This window comes from Diorhabda sublineata, chromosome 8, assembly GCF_026230105.1.
Source record: "Diorhabda sublineata isolate icDioSubl1.1 chromosome 8, icDioSubl1.1, whole genome shotgun sequence".
In the NCBI taxonomy this organism is placed as follows: Eukaryota; Metazoa; Arthropoda; class Insecta; order Coleoptera; family Chrysomelidae; genus Diorhabda; species Diorhabda sublineata.
Genome location: NC_079481.1, coordinates 9,601,326 through 9,626,831, shown reverse-complemented (window position 1 = coordinate 9,626,831; position 25,506 = coordinate 9,601,326). Strand labels below are relative to the sequence as shown.

The window sequence follows — 25,506 nt, the reverse complement described above, 5'->3', positions numbered from 1 at the left end:
GACTTCAATTAACTTCAATAGACATCAATCGTCAATAATAGACATTAATTGATATAAATAGTCATAAAAACACATCAGTAGACATCAATTGGCGTAAAACGACAATAAAAGACATCAATTAACATCAGCTGACTCGACATCAACCGACAACGATGGACATCAATCGACAAATATTATCACGTAGATAATCATGTCTTTATAATATTCCATTTTGTGATTTTTCATCATCGAATCTCAAAACAGATATTTAATATTACGATGAGTGTACGAAAAATTTTATTACGTTTATTCATCGACGGTTACGAGGGGCGAAATAAATTTAATAAAAACCAACGGATGTTTTTATTATTTTAATAATCAAATTTCGATTAAAATCGTAAACAACTTAATTATAAATAACGACCAACTAGATGTAATAAAGTGTCTTATGTATTTAGATTAAATTTTTATTTGTAGTAGCGTCGAGAATAAATTAATTCTCGATTTAGTTTACTTTAATTTTTCTTCTCTAAAATAAATATCGCGAAAAAGGTCGATTTAGAATTGTTAATGTCTACGAAATAAAATATATGATAGGTAAAAGCATTTATAGGTATAATGAGAAAGCGAGACACCCACATCGTTCATATGCATAATGATACAAGCACGCACATTGGATAACACTAAAACGGACACGCTGATTCCATATGTATGAGAGCGAATGGTCTAGTGACTCGGCGTGATGCCACACAGAGAATAATGGACCTGACGCGTCAATATCGATTACGTTAAAACGGCTATTTAACGAAAGAGACTAAAAAAACAACTACAACAACACGTAAAAGCTGCTTGCTCTCTTTTACAAATAAATCGCTCCGAGCTTATATTACGTCGAAAATAGAAAACATTTCAACGTAACTATTAAATTATTATATCAAATGTTTTTTAATTTTCTAGTCTTGTATTACATCAATAAATCCTGTGACTGACACACAGATGGCGCTGCAAATGTCAAATCCTTTGGACGTACCAACTTTGTGTAAAATTTCGATTTGTCAAAAAAATGACAAGCATTTAAGTTTATCATTGCTTCTCGATGAAAGAAAATACTGTACAAGCTTATTTCATAGTGGATGTAGCGTTTACTAATAGTCATTATTCAAAATCGAGTGATGTAACTATAATTTTTAGTGTGTGTAATACAGGGTGGATCAATTTCATTATACTTCGCATTTCCACCGATTGACTGTCATGTAAGTGAATTTTGAATATGAAAAAAAAATCATCGTCGTCGTCTCCAGCGGGTTTTCGAGTTGTATACAAAAGTATATGTTTGACGGGGCCTATGTATTTGTATTTTTTGTAATGGGTCGTTTAAACATTTCTAATGGGCGGAGATTTCCAACTAAGGTGGAATGAATTAACGCAAACACGAAAATTAGACCTTGTAGTTATTTAATGTACAAGTGACTATATGATAATCTTATAGGCGGAGATTTGTTTAAAAAAAAAACTTGTTTTATTGAGATAGAAACGAAAACGTAATGTTGTAATACACAAACTGATTATAAAGAAAATGGGGTCATCACCGCTACATCCGGCGGAAATGACCTGTGAGAAAAAACTTTTTTTTTTCGTTTTTCTTATAATAGAACTAACACTGTAATTTGGTGCTTCCCCGGAGAAATATATGACATGAAAAATTCTTGCTCTGAGTTTAGGGATATGGAAAAAACTACATTGCGTATTGTTTTAATTAATTCTTTGTTAATTATATTTGAAAATTAAATATAACCACGCAATTCCAAGTTTTCTTCATAGAAGATTGAAGCAAATATTTTAATCTTCAATTTATATTGACACATTCGACATTTTAAAAGAAGTTTCATTCATTCAAATGCCTGTACTATAATTTTATTACAGCTTATAATGAACAATTCATTTTCCATTTCCATTAACGCAAATTACAATGAAGAAACCCTAATAAAACTCCATGACCCTGAATGAAGAAGTTTCCGAATACAAAATTCGTTTGTAAATTTCTAGAAATTCATTCCGCATGAAATATTTCTAGAAACAATAAAATTTACCTTGAAAATAAACCTTCCAACCTATTTTTAGCACGAAATACCCTTAAACTCGACTAAACGAGAATTTCTATCCGAGAAGACTGTAAAGTAACAAAATGGAGACGAGATCAGTTCATAGAACAATAAATTCCAATTTACTTCACTACAAAACATGCCGCTTTCTAATTACCCTAATTTGAGCACTTTACTTCGACACAGCTAACTCGTACAATGCGAAGATGACGCTCTCCGTATTTCTCGTACAACCCATCCTCCCCCCAGGTCTATTGTTACTGAAATAAATATGTGTTCTTGATTAGAATAATTACAAACGACAAAGGCGTTGCTACAATTTCTATTTTGAGAATATTGTCAATTTCAATCGACTTCAATAGACATCAATCGTCAATAATAGACATCAATCAATGCCAATAGTCATGAAAAGACATCAGTAGACATCAATAGGCGTAAATCGACAATAAAAGACATTAATCATCAACAATAGACATCAATTGACTTCATTAGACATCAATCGACCTCAACAGACATCAATCGACAACAATAGACATAAATTGACTTCAATAGTCATCAGTAGACATCAATTGACTTCAATAGATATCAGTAGACATCAATTGACTTCAATAGACATCAATCGTCAATAATAGAGATAAATCAACGTCAATAGTCATGAAAAGAAATCAGTAGACTTCGATAGGCGTAAATCGACAATAAAAGACATTAATCATCAACAATAGACATCAATTGACTTGATTAGACATCAATCGACTTCAACAGACATCAATCGTCAACAATAGACATAAATTGACTTCAATAGTCATCAGTAGACATCAATTGACTTCAATAGTTATCAGTAGACATCAATTGACTTCAATAGACATCAATCGTCAATAATAGAGATAAATCAACGTCAATAGTCATGAAAAGACATCAGTAGACATCGATAGGTGTAAATCGACAAAGATATTAATCGAAATCAGCTGACAATCGACTTCGATGGGCATCAGTCGACAAAAATTGTTAACAATCGATATCGGTAGACATCAATCGACTCTTATGGATAATCGAATTTAAACCCTTATAGAGAAATTCTTCCCCTTGTCATTCGGTATGCCTCTTGGCACCCGTTTCGGTCCGCAATTACAAATTTAACCTGAGTCTACATCGTTAATGTTTGAACAACTACAAAGGGTCAATGATAAAATAAAATATTTGATATAAGTGAGATTAGTTGGGCCAGAACAAATTAAACTTGGGCCATTAAGGTCTTGTTTCAGTTGTTGAACTTAATTAAAGGGAAGTTCGCGCCATAATTCAATGCCCACACTCGCAAATGAGTAAGCTCCTGTTATAAGGTAAAATTTGTTTATGCTTTGATATAGTTTCAATTTTCGACGTACACGAAATGGGGCGTTAGTGGTTTTCTTACTGATTAACATCTACTTCGATAATTTTCACATCGAAATTTTTTATATTTAAAAGAATTTTTTTATGTTTTCCAATAAGTATGAGAGCGAAATTTCTTTTTTGCACTTAACGATCTTATACAGTGTACTGATTTTGGAATTTTCTCGAAATTTTTGAGGTTATATAACTCTACAGAGATACCATTTAGTATAGGTATAAATCGTCATATTTTGGGTTCACTATTACGTCTATGCTTTATGTTATTTTTATTCGCGACACCCTGTATAATTATCAAAATGATAAATGATAAAATCTTGTATTTGAAACCGAAATGGCTCTTTCTCTCAACATTACAGCCTTCAAAGTTTCCTAAAAGTTTTCTCATTGTATCAAATTACCCCGTATAATTTCTCGAATCAATCATTTCAGTATGTCACGTACACAATACCACCCGACAACTAATTGTTATAAATCTTCCATTCCGAATGATTATAGTAATAATGAGACCCCAAATAATCCGGTTTCAAAGAAGAACAACACCCCTGCAGACTTCCCTTTCCTTGCAATTCGTATATAACTTTGAGGGGTTATAACTGTCTCGTGAATTAACCCTTCGTCTAAGTTATTCCCCGGATATTCTGCGGCGTTTACTGAATAAACAGATCTGCAGATAGGATACTCATTGAAGGAATATTTATGGTTGTTGTAGTATTTGATAAGGGCGGGTCCAATACATCCAATATGGGATGTAATTTTAAAGGATTTACTCCTCGTCTTATAGATTTGCTAATCAATGCGCGTCCAAGACGGTTTTTAATAGATTTTATTTCCGTGTATTCCGCGTCTATTTATAATATAAAAATTTATATTTTCACATTCCCGAATCTATAACAAACATTAATTCAAAAGTCAGATTCTGTTTGAAGTACTGTAAAAAGATTTATACATGTTGGATAACAGAATAGGGCGAGGTTATCCTTAGGGACACACTTGCTTATGTACGATCTTTTTTGGCTTTAGAGACAGGAGAGATATTACAGTAGCATTTCTAACTTATGAGTTTCATCAAGTGAAGTATATGGGGGAATCAAAGATCTATGGTATTTTAATGAGTTTTTTTTTTTAGAAAGGCCAGTTGTTGCCATTTAATTTTCCGTCCCCTCGCGTTTACTTTAGGGAGAATTGAGTTTATAGTGCACCCTGTTGACGTGTTTTTAATCAAACTATTTGTTCGCTTTCTGAAAATTTATGAACCGAATCATTTTAAAAATAGCTTGAAAAGTAATTTCATCGTTGTTATTTATCATAATTGACCTAATTTATTGCACATATCTGTTAATGATCAGAAGTATCTGCCGATGATATCTATTTGAACAAATCAAAATTATTTCCCTACTATAGTCGGCCTTACACGTTCAATATTGCTATCCATACAATAATTTTGTTTATTATAATTTCGATTAGAAATTTCCCAAATTTAGGAAATTACAGACATCAATCGTCAACAATAGACAACAATCGGCTTGAATAGACATAAATCGACGTAAATTGAATTCAACAAACATCAATTGTCAATAATAGACATTAATCGAGTTGAATCTACATCAATTGACTTCAACAGACATCAATTATGAACAATAAACAACTATAGACATCAATTGACTTCAACAGACATCAATTGACTTCAACAGACATCAATTGACTTCAACCGTCACCAATCATTAACAATAAACAACAATCGACTTGAACAGACATCAATTGACTTCAACAGACATCAATTTCGTCAACAATAGAAATCAATCGACTTTAATAGACATCAGTAAACATCAATTGACTTCAACAGACATCAATTGTCAACAATAAACAACAATCGACTTGAATAAACATCAATTGACTTCAACAGACATAAATTATGAACAATAAACAACTATAGACATCAATTGACTTCAACAGACATCAATTGACTTCAACCGTCATCAATCATTAACATTAAACAACAATCGACTTGAACAGACATCAATTGACTTCAACAGACATCAATTTCGTCAACAATAGAAATCAATCGACTTTAATAGACATCAGTAAACATCAATTGACTTCAACAGACATCAATTGTCAACAATAAACAACAATCGACTTGAATAAACATCAATTGACTTCAACAGACATAAATTATGAACAATAAACAACTATAGACATCAATTGACTTCAACAGACATCAATTGACTTCAACCGTCATCAATCATTAACATTAAACAACAATCGACTTGAACAGACATCAATTGACTTCAACAGACATCAATTTCGTCAACAATAGAAATCAATCGACTTTAATAGACATCAGTAAACATCAATTGACTTCAACAGACATCAATTGTCAACAATAAACAACAATCGACTTGAATAAACATCAATTGACTTCAACAGACATCAAGATCGTCAACAATAGACATCAATCGACTTGAATAGACATCAGTAAACATCAATTGACTTCAACAGACATCAATTGTCAACAATAAACAACAATCGACTTGAATAAACATCAATTGACTTCAACAGACATCAAGATCGTCAACAATAGACATCAATCGACTTGAATAGACATCAGTAGACATCAATTGATTTTAACAGTCATCAATCATCAACAATAAACAATCGACTTGAATAAACATCAATTGACTTCAACGGATATCAAGATCGTCAACAATAGACATCAATCGACTTTAATAGACATCAGTAAACATCAATTGACTTCAACAGACATCAATTGTCAACAATAAACAACAATCGACTTGAATAAACATCAATTGACTTCAACAGACATCAAGATCGTCAACAATAGACATCAATCGACTTGAATAGACATCAGTAGACATCAATTGATTTTAACAGTCATCAATCATCAACAATAAACAATCGACTTGAATAAACATCAATTGACTTCAACGGATATCAAGATCGTCAACAATAGACATCAATCGACTTGAATAGACATCAGTAGACATCAATTGATTTTAACAGTCATCAATCATCAACAATAAACAATCGACTTGAATAAACATCAATTGACTTCAACGGACATCAAGATCGTCAAAAATAGACATCAATCGACTTGAATAGACATCAGTAGACATCAATTGACTTCAACAGTCATCAATCTTTAACAATAAACAACAATCGACTTGAATAGACAAAAATCGACTTCAATAGACATCAGTAGACATAATTTAGCAAGTCTACCATTTACTTCACCTGGTTAATCTTGAACTTTAACTAGCAGATTGCAAATAGATGGGATGATCTGGACTGTCGATTTTGTCGAATCAAGAATTGAATTACTGAAAAAAATCTTATTTTTAAGCGAATGACTCCTGAAGGAGTTTCCAAAGATCACCAAGGATCACCAATTCTTTTGGTATACAAAACATACTAGTAGCAAAAAATTCGCGGTATGAACTGTTCAAGATTCTAGAAGAATCTTTTTTACGCTAATGAGAAATATATTTTTTCTTTCTACATTTAGATGATTATTTTTTTTTTAAATATTCGTTTTATTTATTATCATCTGAAGAAGTTTTATGTTACGACCTGAAGTAATCGTTTAGATAATTAATAGAAGATGTAATATTTCTTTTTTTAGCCCTCGGTGGTATTATAAATTTATTTTGATTATTAGAAAATACGATTCGTAATTAATTGTTATAAAAATCAGTATATATTATTATTAATTTGTAAATGTTTCGTTAGTTTTTACTGGATGTCTACTTTCCTTTTTAGAACTAATCTTCGAAATAACAGTTTTTAGAAATTTCGCGATGTACTATTAATATTTGTTTCTTCGAATTCCTCCACCGCCGCCCCACGTTATTTTCAATTTATCTAAATGCGGATGTTTCCCATTCCCTATGTTTCATTTCACCATCACAATAAAGTCATTAGAATTATAATTACCGTTGATAATTTTCGAAATATATTTTAATTCAGTCGTCGCAGATATCATCAACAACATGTCAACATGTGTACCAACAACAGTTTTTATGTTAATTTTAGAACTCGACGAAAAAGTATTTGAAATTTATTACGATCGTTAGTATGAATTATTATTCCAATGTTATACATGTGCGGTTTTTTAGTTGAGTGAAAGAACTCTTAGATAATTCAAATTCATTTATATTTTTAACAGTTTATATAATGAAAAAAGCCTCAAAAATCGACTCAGTCGCAAGCTGTAGCTACAAAATGTATCTCAAACCTATCATTTATTTTTTTGACGATGAAAATACACGCTGGATAGCTGTTAGATGATTTTTGATATTAAGAGCTCATTTTCAATGCCTGTTAGACGATTTTTGATATTAAGATTTCATTTAGAGGTTCTTTTAGACGATTTTTGATATTTAGGGCTCATTTTCAACTACTGTTTGGTGATTTTTGATATTAAGAGCTCGTTTAGAGATTCTATTAGACGATTTTTTATATTTAGAGTTCATTTCGAATGCCTGTTGGATGATTTTTTATCTCAAGAGCTCATTTATAGATTCTTTTAGACAATTTTTGATATTTAGAGCTCATTATGAACGCCAGTTAGACGATTTTTCATCTCAGGAGCTTATTTAGAGGTTCTTTTAGACGATTTTTGATATTTACAGTTCATTTCGAACGCCTGTTGGATTATTTTTTATCTCAAGAGCTCATTTAGAGGTTCTTTTAGACGATTTTTGATATTTAGAGCTCATTTTGAACGCCAGTTAGATGATTTTTTATCTCAAGAGCTCATTTAGAGGTTCTTTTAGACGATTTTTTATATTTAGAGCTCATTTTGAACGCCTGTTGGATGATTTTTTATCTCAAGAGCTCATTTATAGGTTCTTTTAAATGATTTTTGATATTTAGAGCTCATTTTGAACGCCAGTTAGACGATTTTTCATCACAAGAGCTCATTTAGCGGTTCTTTTAGACGATTTTTGATATTTACAGTTCATTTCGAACGCCTGTTGGATTATTTTTTATCTCAAGAGCTCATTTAGAGGTTCTTTTAGACGATTTTTGATATTTAGAGCTCATTTTGAACGCCAGTTAGATGATTTTTTATCTCAAGAGCTCATTTAGAGGTTCTTTTAGACGATTTTTTATATTTAGGGCTCATTTTGAACGCCTGTTGGATGATTTTTTATCTCAAGAGCTCATTTATAGATTCTTTTAGACGATTTTTGATATTTAGAGTTCATTTCGAACGCCTGTTGGATGATTTTTTATCTCAAGAGCTCATTTAGAGATTCTATTAGACGATTTTTTATATTTAGAGTTCATTTCGAACGCCTGTTGGGTGATTTTTTATCTCAAGAGCTCATTTAGAGATTCTATTAGACGATTTTTTATATTTAGAGTTCATTTCGAACGCCTGTTGGGTGATTTTTTATCTCAAGAGCTCATTTAGAGATTCTATTAGACGATTTTTTATATTTAGAGTTCATTTCGAATGCCTGTTGGATGATTTTTTATCTCAAGAGCTCATTTAGAGGTTCTTTTAGACGATTTTTGATATTTAGAGCTCATTTTGAACGCCAGTTAGATGATTTTTTATCTCAAGAGCTCATTTAGAGGTTCTTTTAGACGATTTTTTATATTTAGAGCTCATTTTGAACGCCTGTTGGATGATTTTTTATCTCAAGAGCTCATTTATAGGTTCTTTTAAATGATTTTTGATATTTAGAGCTCATTTTGAACGCCAGTTAGACGATTTTTCATCACAAGAGCTCATTTAGCGGTTCTTTTAGACGATTTTTGATATTTACAGTTCATTTCGAACGCCCGTTGGATTATTTTTAATCTCAAGAGCTCATTTAGAGGTTCTTTTAGACGATTTTTGATATTTAGAGCTCATTTTGAACGCCAGTTAGATGATTTTTTATCTCAAGAGCTCATTTAGAGGTTCTTTTAGACGATTTTTTATATTTAGGGCTCATTTTGAACGCCTGTTGGATGATTTTTTATCTCAAGAGCTCATTTATAGATTCTTTTAGACGATTTTTGATATTTAGAGTTCATTTCGAACGCCAGTTGGATGATTTTTTATCTCAAGAGCTCATTTAGAGATTCTATTAGACGATTTTTTATATTTAGAGTTCATTTCGAACGCCTGTTGGGTGATTTTTTATCTCAAGAGCTCATTTAGAGATTCTATTAGACGATTTTTTATATTTAGAGTTCATTTCGAATGCCTGTTGGATGATTTTTTATCTCAAGAGCTCATTTAGAGGTTCTTTTAGACGATTTTTGATATTTAGAGCTCATTTTGAACGCCAGTTAGATGATTTTTTATCTCAAGAGCTCATTTAGAGGTTCTTTTAGACGATTTTTTATATTTAGAGCTCATTTTGAACGCCTGTTGGATGATTTTTTATCTCAAGAGCTCATTTATAGATTCTTTTAGACGATTTTTGATATTTAGAGTTCATTTCGAACGCCGGTTGGATGATTTTTTATCTCAAGAGCTCATTTAGAGATTCTATTAGACGATTTTTTATATTTAGAGTTCATTTCGAACGCCTGTTGGGTGATTTTTTATCTCAAGAGCTAGTTTATAGGTTCTTTTAGACGATTTTTGTAATTTAGAGTTCATTTCGAACGCCTGTTGGATGATTTTTTATCTCAAGAGCTCATTTAGAGGTTCTATTAGACGATTTTTGATATTTAGAGTTCATTTTCAAGCCTGTTTGGGTTTTATTGATATTAAGAACTGATTTAGAGGTTCTATTAGACGATTTTTGATATTTAGAGTTCATTTCGAACGCCTGTTGGATGATTTTTGATATTAAGAGCTCATTTTGAACGCCTGTTAGATGATTCTTTATTTCAAGAGGTCATTTAGAGGTTCTGTTGGACGATTCTTGATATTTAAAGCTCATTTAGAACTTTTGTCATTTTATTCATTTTGTGACCTTTGTAGCTTCCGTGATACTATAATTCAAATTTACTGAAGGAAATCTATAATAGTCAATCACTAACTAAGAAAAACGCATTTTTTGCCAAGTCACCGGGGGTCAGATCTGGACTATACGGTAGATGAGGAAGCAATTTGAGATACAATTCGCTTCGGGCATGGTCCACCGGTAGCAGTTCACTCAGATGATGATTTATTATGTGTAATCATCAAGACGTTGTTGATTTTGATCGACTGTGAATAATAGCGGCGATCGCGTTGAAAAAAGCTTTGTCATGGTCAAATGTTCATGCATAGTGCCTTCTAATATTTTTACAGCCTCAATTGGACCACCAGAATCCGGATAACACTTTTGAAGTCACTTAAATGGCTTCTCTTCAACTAATCGAAATGTCATCAAATTTCACACATAATTTCTTGAAAGTTGGTACTTCATAAACGTCATATGAATTTGACATTGACAGCGCTAAAAAGTGTGTAATCACTCGACTTATCTAGTGACGTTATACATAATTAACTTCGATCTAAGTTACGAGAACTGCTAGTCAAGTTTTAAGGTACGGCAACACTGATTTGATCATGAAGTTTGACATTTCTGATAATGAACGTACTCTGATAACCACCTCAATTGGGCGACCAGAACGTTCAACATCATCGCTGTCTATACGGCCACGTTTAAATTTAATAAATCAATAAAAAATTGCTTGAACAGTATTTTCTTTTTCATCAAGAGAATAACAGAAGTAGCTACACCTATCAATATTTCGTTTTTGCATGAATCTAGTTCTAGTCCGAACTTCTTCTCATAAATACTCGATAGGATTTAAGTCCGGGTCAATCCATAGCAACAATTTCGATATCCTGTAAATAAACGTCTGTGTATGTGGACGAAATGAAGTTTTCGCCGATGAAATTAACGTAGGGAACGATATGATCCTCTAAAATTTCTTGTATCGCCAATTTCCAAAAAAATCTCAGTTTTTGCTTCAATTGAAAAGCCCTCCCAAACCATCTACTAAATTTATACAAAAACGTCTCCTTTTATGCAAAGCTGCATGAATCAGAGTCTGGATAATCAGAGATTCCTTCTGATTATCCAGCTACTTCTCACATTTTTCTAAGCTCTTGTTGAACTTGAATACCAGTGATGGATCGACGATAATGTCAGGATAATGTCAATGTCAGGAATTGTATAAAACCAGAAATCGCGTAGTGATAAATCTGGTCGTATTATTGAACCTCATAAATGTTTTATCAAGTAGTTGTTTCACCATCGCATCGATTTGTATTTTCAAATAACTTGAGGCTAAAGTATGGTAAACACTACGTTATAGTTGAAATATTTAGAGAACGTTCGGTATTCCATCAAATAATCCATACACAACGTGTAAAGATCTGTGTTCATAATCGAGTTACATGGTTGTTGCGGTTTTTGTCAATCCCTCATATTAAACTTTATACCGAAAGATACAAAAGATTTTGTTTACTTAGGATGGTTACGTTTGTTTAAAATTTAAAAAGGTAAAAAAACATTTGTTCGTAAAATATTAAACATAACTTATTTAAGAACTTAATATTCTTGAAAATCGAAACAACGATAATATGACATCCTGTACATATTTTCTTCTATTCCATTTGTTATATGTTGAATTTGTGTGAAAAAGAAAAGATGTACAGCTGATCATTAGACACGCCTTGGATTTCATTCACGCTGATTGGTCTAACGCTTTTTTGTGGAATCTAAAATTTTCGATCCAGAAGTTACCAAACAATGAATTCAATTCGTAAAATGTTAACGTTTAGCATTTTACGAAAAACATTTTGTCGTCCACTGGTTGGGGTTTAGTGAATATCTCTACCCCCATGACTAATCTTCGTTATGCTCATTACCCGGGAACGAATAAGGATAATACCTTTAGTGTGTCCTCTAGGCGTGCAAATCCTTTTATAGAAAATACCTAGCGACACTTATTCATACGGAAATGTCTTTAAAACCAGAATGATACCCACTGATGTATACAATAGCGGAAAGAGAATATGACAAAAGAGAAATTTAATTGCTGTTATGAAACAACCCCCATTAACGCCCGAATTGTGAGTTAACATAAATTTTTACGGGGTTTGTACAAAAAGATATTTTAATTCAATTATATATACTTTATAAAACAATGCATATTCAATTCGAATAGATAACGACATTTATTAAATTGTAAATTTGAATTTACCTACCCTTATTGATAGTTCACCCCGCGTTTCAATCAAATTACAGTTTATTATATTATTGTTACAGAGGAAAATGAAGTTGTTCGATGTCAATAGTTTCTACCTGAAATTCGACAACGTCGAGCAATAAACGTTTACCTTTGTTCTCTAATTGGCGAATTGTTATTTGATACCGAGGCCATAATAGTTTTCGTGTGACGGGTAGTTCATTAGTTCGAACAATAGTCATTTGTTATGCCGTTTCATATCGATAACCGATGACGCATTCTCGATTATACGTATCGCGATGATTTATTCAACTGTTTAACTAATTCCGGATCAAGGACGTTTTCAAATTCTCTAATATCTTTCGTTCTACATTCAGTACATAATAATTATTCGTTGAGGATCTAATCTACTCGAAAAAAAAACCGTTAATTTGTATGTTTATACTCGCAGGACATTATTTCCCTGTCCTTGCTTTTAAAATGAAATTTTTTCGGAGGATCTCCTTTGTGACTTGAATTTCTATACCATCCTTTAAGAAATCAGTGGCGCAACTCGAAAACGTACTAACGAAATTCGGATTTAATTTCACGATAATTTTTTTTTATTTTCATTATTTGAAATTTCCCACGTCAACAAGACGACCAACTCTTTAACGAAAAAGTGGTACGTCTCGAGTTGGGTTCTTTTCAACTAGAATCAATTTCTTGATATAGGAAAGTTTATTCTGTACCGATTTCTATTTTCGTAGACCGATTTTGTCTTTTCGAAACCTAATCAGTATAAATTTATATTTTCATATTCGATATTTATTGAAATAGATTTAAAACCCCGCCTGTGTGGTATCTTTGGAAACTATCGCGACAGGTTAGGGAGAAGGGTGAAAAGTAACCGCAAGGGATATTTTTCCTCCGTTCTGTATTGAACAATTTATTTTGCGGGAATGCGTCGGAGCGGATAACCTCAAAGTGGATTTCGTATTATGAACAAAGCATCTAACAAGCCGAAATTTCGGGATGAAATTTGGTTATCTGATATAAAAATAAAGTTTAGGTTCGATGGAAGCGTTCGGTTTCAAATTATTCGACGCAAAGTTGTATAAATTGATTCAAATTTTATTCAACATGCATACCAACATTTCAAAAAAAATCGTGTATTAACAAAAATACCATTAGATAGTCCTGTATTTTGAAATTTCAAATTTAATTATTTGAATTACATCTACTAGCATGTAATTTTAATTTATTTTCGTTACAGATTTCTACCAAACAACATCGAGAGCAGATTTTGGAAATCAATCTTCTGGTTCTAGACCTGGAATTCTGAAACGTTATGATATCCAGCTAAGCGATCTATTTCTTCACGAAATAAAAAGTAAGTACGAATTTAACTGACTGCTTTCTACCGTTTGAATATTTCGATACATTTAATTTTCATAATAATTTGTTACGTTAAAAATTATGTTGTTTTTTTTTTCCAATTTCATCTGTCCCTTTCACGACATCCAATTTCTTTCACTATTAGAAGATTTGCCCGAAACAAATACTTGTCCTCTCGAAATCCAAGTCTTCGGCCAACATTATTTAAAGTTTGCTAGGAGAAATTATACTCCAGGGAAGACAGGAAAAGGACTCGCTTATACAATGTGACTCGTTTATTTTGGAAAAGTATTAAATCTAAAATTATTTTTTCGAAATATTTATGTAATACTGTATCCCAAAACTTCTGATCAATACCAAAGGAAAATCTGCTTTTTGTCATCCGTGGGAAGGTCTATAAGGTGTATATACCACCAGTAATCAAGTATTCTCTCGGCATTGCTTGGAAAGCGTCATCTTGGTGTGTCCAAACATCGAGTAAAGCACCCTGCTATAGCATCCTAGGAGTGATGTAGTTTTTGATCTTAATCACCGGACCTATTTACTTTTTCTTTTACCCAAAATCAAAAAAGTCCTTAAAGGAACACAATTTTGATCGATTGGGGACAACTCTGGTAACTATACCATCGGAGGTTCTAGTGTCAAAGACTCAAAATAGCTGGAAAGGAAATTTACTTCGAAGGGTATCATCATAAATAATTTTCAAAATATCATTCTCATTACTTGTCAGACAATTGTTAAAGGGATAATTTCTCTTTCATATTTTCAAATATGTACGCGAAACTATTTTCAGACATTCTCAACATATTAGAGGACATAGAAATTTGCACCTTATGAAGGAAACGTAACTGTCAGGCATATATTTGGAACACAACACATGTTTTCACATATTTTCGAGGGTGTCTTCCGTTACAGATGATTTCTAAAAACCGATATGTACATAAGGAAGTGACATAAACTTTTGAAATTCCTCCTAATAGATCTATTAGCAACAGGTGTTTGAAAATATGTATCGCTATTATTGTTTTAATTAGTACAACATCCGTTTAACTAAATGTTCATAATTTGAAATTTGGTTTTACAACTGACGGGAAAATCGAAATAATATTATACGGGGTGATTGTCTGTATGTGGCCTGATCTTATTATAGATTTGTATAATTGTAGCCTCGCCTTTTTGGAGATTTTTTTATTATAGAATTCAGCGCTTCCAACTGTTTACTTCCCTTCGTCATCCCAAGATGTACATAACTTTGAACTTGTTCTAAATTAATTACTTTTTCTTCGTTCAGTCGTATTGGAAAACTTCTCGTTACTCTTTTCCTTTGTGGTGTTGTCATTATCGTGAACTTCGATTTATCTTCGTTGATTCGTAGCTTCACTGTCTGCCGTTTCTATGAAAGCTCATCATATTTCCTTCAGCTAGGTTTCCGATGCTGATCTCTTAGAAAATTCAAAATGTGGTATGAGTGCAGCTGCCCAGGAATCCTTTTATTATCAGGTTGTCCCGGTAGTTCATTTTACCCTTATCTACCTTCCTTTCCCGTGCTTTTTCCATTGCTCTGTAATTCCGTTGTTTTCCGAAATCCATTGCACAGTAACTTTGGATGATTTACTTCTTAGGTTATTTTCGATAGTATATTGTGGAGCTCCGTGCCTTTCAAGACTTTTAAACAGCTTTCTTCACATTATCTTTATGTCAAGTTTGAAAGAAATTAGCAGAAACTAATTCCTCTCATTCCAGGGTACTTTCGGACCCTTAGGGGTAGATAAATTTGCAGAAATCGTATTTCTATAAGTTTAGAGCGGGGTATTTTATTTAATACTTATGCGTAATCGCACTAAAAATTTTATTCTCTCAATTGAAAATGTACAGAAACAAAACTTGTCCCTTTACTAATATTTTTTTCTATTTTTTTCAGCAACAACATATCCTGGACCGATTCCGGACCGGAAATGATGCGATTAATAATATTTTTATTATGATATGTGATATTTCTTAAGGAATTTTTATGTATTCACTAGGTACCAAACAAAATCTTGTCCTTTTCCACTATATATATTTTTTAAACATTTAATATCTTTCAACAAAGTTGGAAGGGGAAATAGGAACGTATGAGGAAGATTTTTGAAAAAACCAAGAATTGGTCAACTTTTCGTTCGGTACTCTGTATATATATATATATATATATATATATGTATATCTCTGTATAACAATCTTGCTGTTATAAATTGTATGTGTATTTTTCATTTAAAAAAAATTATTCAATAAAATCCGTGAAAATAATCTGTGTTTCCTTCCAGTCATTCATTTAGAAGAAATCATATTTCGCATCAGAATAATAGAAAATTGAGGCGGTGTACGGTGTGAAATTCGTTGCTCCTGATATTTCCATACACCTCCTCGCTTTTCTGTTATCCTGATACAAAAATGGAATTTTTGGTTAAATTTTGTCGATTTGTAGTTAAAAGATTTAAAAATTTCAGTTGCTCCAAATATTTCCGTACACCTCCTCACTCTTCTGTTATCCTGATACGAAACCAGAAATTTTTTTTCGTCAAATTTTGTCGATTTATAGTCGAAAGATTTTAAAATTTTAGCAGCTCCTGGTATTTCCGTACATCTCCTCGCTCTTCTGTTAACCTGATATAAAATCGGCGTTTTTGGTCAAATTTTGTCGATTTGTAGATAAAATAAGATTTTATCAAATTCAACTGGAATCCGATTTTGTATTAGGATAACAGAAGAGCGAGGAGATGTAAGGAAATATCAGGAGCCGCTAAAATTTTAAAATCTCAACTAGAAAATCGACAAAATTTGAACAAAAATTCCAATTTCGTATCAGGATAAGAGAAGAGCGGGGAGGTATACAGAAATATTAGGAACAACGGAAATTTTTAAATCTTTTAACTACAAATCGACAAAATTTGACCAAAAATGCCGATTTTATATCAGGATAACAGAAGCGAGGAGGTTAACTGAAATATCAGGAGGAGCGAATTTAGGAAAATGAAACAATAAGTAGTGATTATCATTTTTATTGAATTATCATCTATAACACTATAAAACAAAATATACATATAACATATAAAACTGATAAATATTATATATAATATATCACTGTCACAGTTGTCCATTCATTGAGGGTTCAATTGCCATTTCGTTGCTCTCTGCCATCTGAAAAAGAAAAAATGAAATTAGATAAATATAGAAGGGAAAATATGAGTGAAATGGGGATAAAGGGAACGAAGATGAGGTTTTTCACCCCATATATTGATTGAGCAACAATTGTTGCCACCAGACTGAACACCCAATGCATAAATCTTTACCAAATATAGCGAATGGCTCAAAATACACATTCAACTGCGATCGCCGAACGCAACAGAGATGCCATTACATTATAAATAATCCCTCCTATAAGACGCTTGCACCTCCTTTCGAGGTTTTACAATTTTCCCTGTGCGTATCATCTATACACTGACTACCACAACTACTTCCTAAAATCAAATTACCAATCTGAAAGACCTATCATACAAATAATGCTCACAGGAATCGCTACAATACTACTAAACACAGAAAAAACTCTAGTGGGTAATATAACCCTCATAAAACAACTCCGATAAACCTAGTTTGTTCATACTATTCCCCGCATACTTCACAGCTAGAAGTTCACCAAACTCCAGCGTTGGAGAACAAATTTCCATCTCATCCTGTTTATTTCGGATCCGAGAAATGCCCCATCTTCCACTCTGATTAAATTGAGGAGGTCTACACCCTGTATAGCAATCCTAATCTATATAGTACCACTACCGTACTATGTTGAAGACTAAGAAGATTCACGATTGAATATTTTCACGTTCCGAGCCGCCTGAAATCGGCCGTTAATCAAAGTTTCTTTTCCGGACACCGGAAACAGCATATCGATAATGTGTCTGTATCAAACTTTCCGGCCAATTCCGACAGACCATAGTTGACAGATGGTCTCCATAGTCGTTGCATTTAGTGAATGCCCTACGACCGACTATACGACCAACTCCTTTTGAGCGACTAGAGAAAGAGAGAGAATTGAGACAGGCTCTTCTCCATTGGGGATCAGCCACCGCGTAAATGGAATCTTGTTGTTCACTGGTTGTTACTAGAGATGGAACACTGTATCAGCTTGTAGTAGTAATAGTAGTAGAAACGATTCCTTATATTTTATTTTAAATCTCAAAGTTAATTTACAGATAACGACAAATGAAAATCAAGAGTGAGAACTAAATCAAGAGAAAACGATAAGTTAATAATATTGGAAACGGTATTTATTTTTCAAAATTCAAGTATCCACCTCTAACGTTTTATTTTCAACGGCAAGAAGCGGTAAATGCAAACCTGTGAACCCGTTGAATAAAATATCAGGAAACGGTCGCGTTACTTCTCGGGGTGAGACTCTTTCTTGATAATCTCCTGAGGCGGATGATACGCTAAATGGACTGACCGTATCCAACGTGAATGTAGATTCAGAAAAAATCAATTTTTAAACCGCAGTATGTTTTGTCAAAAATAGAAATATAATTTACTTACTTGGGTACAATCCGAGATCTTATTTCTTTATAGGTGACTATAAGTCGTCAAAAATACCAAAATCCGGAACCTGTAAAAGAAAATAGAGATTAATTGAGATCAAAAAGAAAATTTATAGTAAAAGAATTTTTAATATTATCAAAAATATAAAGTTATTAGAATTAGATAAATTTTACTTACTTAGGTCTTAGTTTTGGTTAAATTTCCGCTTTCTCTGTAGGTGACTGACTTATTCGTGTCGAAACGCCAATCTGTAACATAAAAAGAACGTCAATTAGATGAATATAAATAGCTACACTATCATTCAAAAACACATACAAACAATAAAAAAATTTATCAGATTCACGACTTGTTCAATATACGATTCGAATGATTGTAGTTTAACCATAATTGTTGGAAGATGTTTAGAGTAACATGGAATAAAAAATCATAGAGTACGTATTTTAATTTACCTCGCACTTTGAATATGATTCGAATAATGCCACCTTTCAAAGCGTGCAAATAGTTCGCAAAGACGCTTCAACGTTCATAAATACACGTTGAGAAAAGTATGAAAAAGACGCAATTTCAAAACGGGTCACTTCAAAAGACCCAAGTGTGAATAGTTAGTAGGACTGTTAGTGATGTTGGCGTTTCTCTAGAGTTTTAAATAAAGAAATGTGAGTAGAGATTTGTAAAAGTTTCGAAACGGAATAAACGGACAGTGTTGCACTTTTTTTTTTAAATAGGAATAAAATGCTAACAAAATTTATTTAAATTTTCTGTGTTCTGTGATATCGGTTGTATCGAGAATAATTATTCGGGAATGCAAAAGCTGTGTTCAAATTTAACAACGACTTAGTGCTCTGAACGTGAAGAATCGACTCCAAAGCGCCTTATGGAATCAATGTTTGAAGATTCACTCGGTATATTCGGTAAAATTTTTTCTGTTTTCTGGGCTCACTGAACCGAGGTTGTTGTCGAAACTGCAGCCTATTTTGAGGCTAAAGACAAACTCGAAAAATATTATATCTAATGCTAGTCTACGAATTTTCCACTAGGGTAAATAAATAAATATTTTTGTGAAATTTGACAATGTATACGATGAGTAAATAGGAAAAATATAAGGGAAGCTCTCATAAATTTTTCTGTCATCCATATGATAAATAAGAAATCTCCTTTATATCTTTTATACGTAGTCTCGGTGATATGTAGACATTTTAATATAGTGAACAGGCAAAAAGTCTTTGTGAGAACGGCGCTTTTTGATATTCGAGTCTCCGTCGAGATCACGTCATATAGGAAGTGTGAGAACTTTCGAATGCTTTGAACTGGGGAAATCCTGAATTATGCCGAGTATTCGGAAACTAAACCATGTTATTCGATACTTGTTACGCTAAGACCATATTCAATTTAATAATGTATGAATAATAAAGAAAAAAAAATTATCGTACATGAAAGAATATGAATAAAGTTGGGGTGTAATTTAAAATTAATAACTTTTGTTGTGTATAATTCACGAAATGCAGTTACGTGGAGGAGAAAGGCATATGTTTGACGATACGGCATTCCGGGACATGTTTCGCATAATTACTAACGAGCTGCGATGTCCGATGGTAATTATCCCAAATACTCCAAACACATAAGAGAGGTTGGTATGCGTGTTGAATCGTAGGTTCACCAACAGCCGCAGATTCGAGGGTTTAATTATTGCACTCGTATTGTCTAAATAATAACCAACGAGTAATGGTTACCAAAAAAATTAAAAACGTCGTACATTTAACAAAAGTTTAATAGTGGAAGATACGTTGCGAAACAACCCCAGTTTTATTTTCTACGGAAAAGATACCAAAGAAAAAACTAGAAAATGAAATTTGCGGTTGCTGATATTTCTAGCGTATATATTTACATTCGTATACCAACAAAATTATGGGAATTGAAAAGGTGTATAGACTCTCAAAGATACAGAGCGGCGGAAGTCATTATTTCAGGAACGTCTGGATTTTCTTCTCCTAAACGTTTGACGAGCAACGACGTATCCTTTATGAAAAATAAATTGTTGTATAAACAACAATAATACAACGATATTGGAAAGGATTAAAAATAATATAGGAAAAATCTTAGGATTAAGTAAATACCTAAAAGGGAAAAGCAGTTGAGGAAAAATTTCGTAAAGAAAAACTATTTTTTTAGAAAAAGAATTAGCGAACTTTTACGGAAACAAAAATAATTACCAAAAATGTAATAACAAGAAAAGGTATAATTTCGTATTTAATTATTTAAGCCGGAAGAATTGTATGAAAAAAGTTTTCCGGAAAATCTCGTTCGTGACCGCTTTCATAAACAACTCGTTTTGAACTTCTTTAATTGATGAAGTTTTTAAATCAGTTGCACGCGAAAGTGAAAAAAATACGCTATGTAGATAAAATAATACTTGAAAAAGAACCAAAACATACACATGCAACTTGAATGCAGTCTCTACAATTTCATAATAATAATATATATATACTGCACTCGATAAGAAATAGTCTGGAAAATTAGCTTCCCTAGTATCCGTCACGATATGCATTAAGTTATAATTTTCTTTAGTTTTACCAATCTTATAAATCACAGTATGATTAGTAGATATACAAACAAGTTTTTTCCAACTAATGAATTGTTGAATGGAAAAACATTGTGTTTCGATGTATCGGTAATGTAGCTTGTTAATTTCAATTGTTGTTTGTTAGATAATCCAAAAAATTTCCAAATTCAGTCATATGCACACACCTACCTTTCATATTTCGAAACAACCGTATTTTAAATACTTTGTTGATCGATTTAATTAAATTTAATTATAGAAATAAGTGGAACTTCATTAATTATTCGTTGTTAAGTTAATTAATGTATGTGTAAATTGAAACGCGCCGTTTGTTATTTTAAATAATCTAATATGGTCCATTCACTTTCAGTGGCAATATGAATTGTAGCTTCAATTGGAAGTTTCCTCATGTTTCTTAAGAAAATTCAATGAAATCCCCATGGAAATTTTCGGTTTAGTCATGGAACGATTTCCAAGGCAAAGATATATTTTAATCCAGCGTTTTTTTCTGGAACTTTTATTGATTTTGTAGTGAATTGTTAATTTATTTTTCCCACTAAACGAATGGACTATAAAAAATTCTCAACCGCAATATTCGTTAATATAATGGTTCCTAAAAGATTTCCGATGTTTCCAACAAATCTAGGGATAATCTCCGATGAAAAGGGAGTTGAACAATGACCGTTCTCGGGAGTTTTTCCGTTGTTTATTGCAATTTATTTTAAGGTTATTCGTAGTTGATAAAAGAAAAAATAATTTTTAGCCGGTTCGGGTTCAATACTGATACAGTAAATAAAGACGACTTTTATTAATAAAATCTAAATGAATCACATTGTATCTATCGTATAGAACCGTCCCCGCGGAAATTATTTGGTTTTATACGTGTTAAATTTATAATTAAATGCGGACTTATCATGTACCCTAACCTAACTAAGGATTTAACCCTGCGGGGGTCAAGAGTGTCCTTCGTTGACAACGGTATGGGACGAAGAAATTAATTGCTGCAGGTCCATACAAGAAGTTTTTAGTATAGCTACCTAACACAATTTAAGGGGAAATGGTGCCTAGAACGAACCCTTTTGATTTATTCGGTCCGCAATACATTTGTTGAATGGAGATGAATAAAAAATTTTGTTTTGTGGTACAAAGGACAAAAGATTTATATAAAGATATTTATTTTGTAGGTAAAAAACCCCGCTACTGATAGTAAACTCACCTTACGCCTTGCCGCGTTGTAAACTCTTAGAGTAAATCGAATTACGTGCCTGACATAAAATCGTAGAAAATGTCCTGTCCATTTGATGGATGAAAATCCTTCTCATCTATCTTGACCTGTCGATAGTTTCCGAAAAAGGCCAGACTCCCTAATCCAAGTTAATTGACGTTAATTTGTACGTATTTATCAATCTACTAGGGGTATTTTTCTTGTGAGATGGGACGCGATTCGAGATTTTTAGCCCTTAACGGGAAACCGTATTTTTTATTGGGACAGGTTCCAAGTGGATTTAAGATTAATTAAATTAAGATTTTATTTATAGTATATCGATAAATTTGACTAGACTAAAATATCTTTGTCGAAGTTTACACCCTTTACATTTCACATGCAAATCTTACAACCGTCTACGAGAGAACTTCAAGAATATTTCTTTTGTTTAGTTTACAGGATATGATTTTCTCCCCTCAAAGTTTCAGTATCTCTTGTTTGGAAATTGTTCTGTCTCAAATGGATGAGGAAATGGAAAGTTTTAAGCTGATTGCGAAGAGACATTTGGAATTAATTCAGTCAACCAAAAAGGGTATACGATAATTTCAAAAATCTTACATATACAAAGAAACGTTAAAAATTATGAAAAGATGATTTAAGTTATATAACATTGTTTTTACATTGTCTTGAATATATAATAAATGGCAACATTGTTAATTTGAAAGCATTGTTTAATGTCTTATCTACGTTTTTATTTAGAACAAAACAAATTACCTGAAATTTTGAAATTTAAATTGCGAGATAATCTCCAGCAACTACTGACTATCATTCAATGAAAGTGAACAAATAAAACAAAAAAATTAAGTAATTAAAAAGCAACAAGATTCTGGGTTAAGAGAAAAATCGATACCAAAATGTTAAGCTTATATACGATAAGTGACTTTCAAATAATTACACGGCCGAACAAAAAGATTTTTTGTTGGGCTTTTGTTAATGTCCTTTTTTTCATTTCAATGACATCCAGTTTGTTGGTGACAGCTACATATTTCCATCTGATTTAATATACGTCTCTTTTTTCGACAATTTTCATTTAGACTGTACGAGGAGAGTCCCAGAAGTACCTAGACTCACCTAGAGGTGGCGGTAGTTGCTTGAAAAATACCACAATCTGTTTAAGTTTGGAGACGCCGCGTTGTTTAGTATTTGTTTGACAGCCATTAAATAGTGTACGTTTTCAGTGAATTTGTGAACAGTCTTTGCTCAACCGATACAAAAGATGAACTAGATTCTATGTTGGATGATATTACGAAGTGACCACTCCAGAAATATTGACGAAAATCCACAAAGCGGTACTGGACGTTCAAGCGAACTAGAAGATATGACAAAGCTGCGTCGTGAAGATTTTTTCACAAAAATAAAGCATTTTCATATCCATGGATGAAACGTGGATCCATCACTTCACACCAGAAACAAAATAACAATCAAAACAATGGGCTAAAAAGGGATAACCGCCAAAGTTCCATCGGCAGGATTTTTTGAAATACGCGTGGAATAATTTTCAGTGATTATCTTGGAAAAGGAAAATGAATTAAAAGTTTAAATAGCTCCTTTATACACACCCTATTCGCCGGATTTAGCCCTCTCGGATTATTTTACGTTCCCATTCTTGGTGGTCGAAGTTGTTCCAGCAATGAAGAGACAAGATGTCGGCGGTTAAACATTATTTTTAAGAGCTTGAAGATTCTTATTATTAAAATTTCAACTTACTCCTATGTTAGGCTGCTATTAGGTTTCATGTAGGTCTTAAGACCTATGCCAAAGTCTCCAAATCGAACAGAAAGATTCCAGATTCCACTCCGAAACATGTTCTAAGTCATCACGATTAGGTATCTGAAGATACTGAACTTCAAAAAAAATCGCATTTATTGAAATAAAGTGATTTGATTTGTCATTTGAATCTATCGAAAAGAATGATAAACTTTTGGGTTTTACCTTTCATTGTGGCAAATTTGGGGGCTATAAGTTATAACTAAAGCAAGAGGTTTCATCGGAACATTTTCCAGGTGATTATTGACTTCAAAAAGACTTTCCAGAAGCCAAATATTCACAAAAATTTATTCATTCATTCAATAATTTATACACAACCCTGTCTTTAAGGGAAAGATTCAATTTGATATATTTATTTTTTAAAGAAGAAAATTTCTATAATGATATACCGAAAAATTGTTTTCAAATTTAAACGAAATCATTGAAGCATTTGAAATTCAATAAGGAAGTTATTCCGTAAGAATTTTTTTTCTCCAGACTGTCATACAGTAAAAAAATGATATATTTTTTAAAATTCTATTAAAATTCTTGGTTCCCGAAGGGATACGTGCAACTGGTAGAGCTTTATAAACATCGCATTCTTTCGCAAACCTTTTTCAATTCAAATCATTAATCATTCATCGCTTGTGTGTGTGGAGGCCCTTCGAAAAATCGAAAAGAAACTAACACGCGGATTTGAAGGTACGACGAAACGACATTGATGGAATGGGTCTTTGAGTGGCATTGTCACATGTCAAGTCGAATACGAGGGTTTACGAGACTACTAATTTTTTTTATACGATGGAATTAGTGCGTCTTTAAAAATGATTTTGTACGGTTTGTTCTGTTATGAAAAAATCTAATCGAAAAGAAATAAATGAAATAATAATTGAATCATCGTTTCGTCTCTTATAATTTAAGAATTTTTAACCTAAACTATCACTCACAATTGGAGGTGTGTGATGGGAAATATATTGGACAAACTAAGAGATCCGTTCATGTTCGGTTGAAGGAACATAAATATTATAATGTAAAGGGCCCGTTGGACTCAATTTTCGTGGGAGAGAAGGTTTATTAGTAGAAAAATTCGATATAAAACAGGTTCCAATTTACCTTTAGTCTCTGAAGACGATAACTTGGTTATCGAAACGCGCGTCAGACAGTGTTATTAACATTATGAGAATGATTGTGTTATTTAAATTTGAGAATCGTTTTTTCTGAATTTAGAACGTGATTTTAAACTAAAAGAATTTAGAAAATAACATCTCCATAATTTATCTACGTATTTACATGGTTTTGGTAATTTATTTTAGATCTATTAACGTCCGTTTCAACGGCAACATATATTTCAAACGGTTGCACATGTCTTC

The 25,506-nt window shown here is 32.4% G+C and overlaps 1 long non-coding RNA gene across 1 annotated transcript in view; it reads right to left on the bottom strand.

Annotated features, from left to right (window-relative positions):
- Nucleotides 1-17,037: 17,037 nt before the first annotated feature.
- Nucleotides 17,038-25,506, bottom strand: part of LOC130447289 (uncharacterized) — a 188,436-nt gene continuing 179,967 nt past the window's right edge. The window contains exons 2-4 of the long non-coding RNA XR_008910233.1: nucleotides 18,747-18,817; nucleotides 18,567-18,636; nucleotides 17,038-17,180 (exon numbers count right to left, since the gene is read on the bottom strand). This is a non-coding gene — a long non-coding RNA (uncharacterized LOC130447289). The remainder of the gene's footprint in view (nucleotides 17,181-18,566; nucleotides 18,637-18,746; nucleotides 18,818-25,506) is intronic.